This window comes from Echinops telfairi, unplaced genomic scaffold, assembly GCF_000313985.2.
Source record: "Echinops telfairi isolate 266 unplaced genomic scaffold, ASM31398v2 ScPeMD7_2010;HRSCAF=2546, whole genome shotgun sequence".
NCBI lineage: Eukaryota > Metazoa > Chordata > Mammalia > Afrosoricida > Tenrecidae > Echinops > Echinops telfairi.
Window position 1 is genome coordinate 5841 of NW_022105908.1, and position 1498 is coordinate 7338.

Sequence of the window (1498 nt, forward strand, 5' to 3'; positions counted from 1 at the left end):
GCCAGCAGCACCTTAGATTTGGCCTATAATATAGGGGGCAATCTGGGAAATAACCTTTCTGTTTCCCACATGTACCATACTCTGTGACCTTGGGAAAGTTAACTGACCTCTCTGAAACTGACTTTCCACCAGCAACCATGCCTGTGTGAGGATTAAATGAGAGGATTTGAATAAACAGATGTGACTTGTGGCTATTTAAGCTTATAAATGTGCTATGAAACTGGTATTAACCATGCTTCTAGGCTAAGGAGGATAACTGTATATCCTTTGGGCTGGTTTCTACATTAGCAGATTAGATACTATTAGTTTAAGTCTGTGATGTATTAATGATTTGAAAAACATTTACTGAGCCCTGTTGTATGCCTGACATTCCTTATCCACTGGGTGGCAGCATTTAGCAAGCTGTCAATCCTACATTCAGAGCACTTAAGGTCCAGTGAGAGAGTATGAAACCAAGCAATGACCACAAATGCGTGAGGGCCATGAGCGTGGACACGTGTGCACTTACTGAGCTATGCTTTTCTGTAGGCAGCCTCTCACTTAATCCCTACAACACACTTGCTAGGCAGATGTCCTTATCCCTGTTTTGTAGACGAGGAAAACCAGGTTTGAAGGAGTGGAGTGAAGCAAGCTAAAGTTCATGCCTGCCTAACTTTCAAGTCCACTCACTTGGGCTGTATTTTTCATCATTGCCCTGTCTGTCTTGGTCTCCTCCCCGAGACCCCTCTGCAAGGGGATGAGGATGGTCTCATAGGATCTTGGGAAGATTGAATGAGAGCATGCTTACCACAAAGTATGAGCTCTATAGAACTGTGCATATGGAAATGTTTAATTGGCAAATGTTGTATTTTCTATCTTTATCTATGGCTCTATCTCTATTTCTATTTTACAGCCACCAAAATAGCTCTCCTTCCTCTATCCCAAACATACTTCTGATCACATTGGGGGCTTCTCCTTAGCTGATCTCCAGGCAGCAAGGCAGAGTTCCTCCATGAAAGAAGAAACTGCTCACAACATCTGGAAGCAGCATTCTTTTGCATAGCTCTCAAACATTCCAAAGGCTTCATCTACCCACATTTTACAAAAGAAGACAGCCTTTGCATGCTCGCTGTTTGAATTAGAGACCACCTCCCTTGTGTGCCTTGATCCTCAGCTGGATATTCCCAGCATCCCAAGGCCTCTGAGATATTCTACTCTTTCCCTTCTTGTAAAGCAAGCTTCTCCTTTCTTTTGTAGCTACCTTACCCAGTGAGCGACTGTCGCTGTGGAGGGCTTCCTCAGGGCTAGGACCTTGAGGGTGAATGGCTATTTAAAAGTTGTTAGTGTTGTAGGGAAGCGGAGCAAAGCCCTCCCTTCTGGAGAGAGCCCCAACTCCTTACAGCAGCTCATTGCCCCAGCTTCTCCCTAACAATTCATGGTCAAGCTCGCCTGGCAGTGGCTTGATTTTGCTCATTTTGTACATTATTTATGGAACATGCGGGTTGTGAGGGAGTGTGGA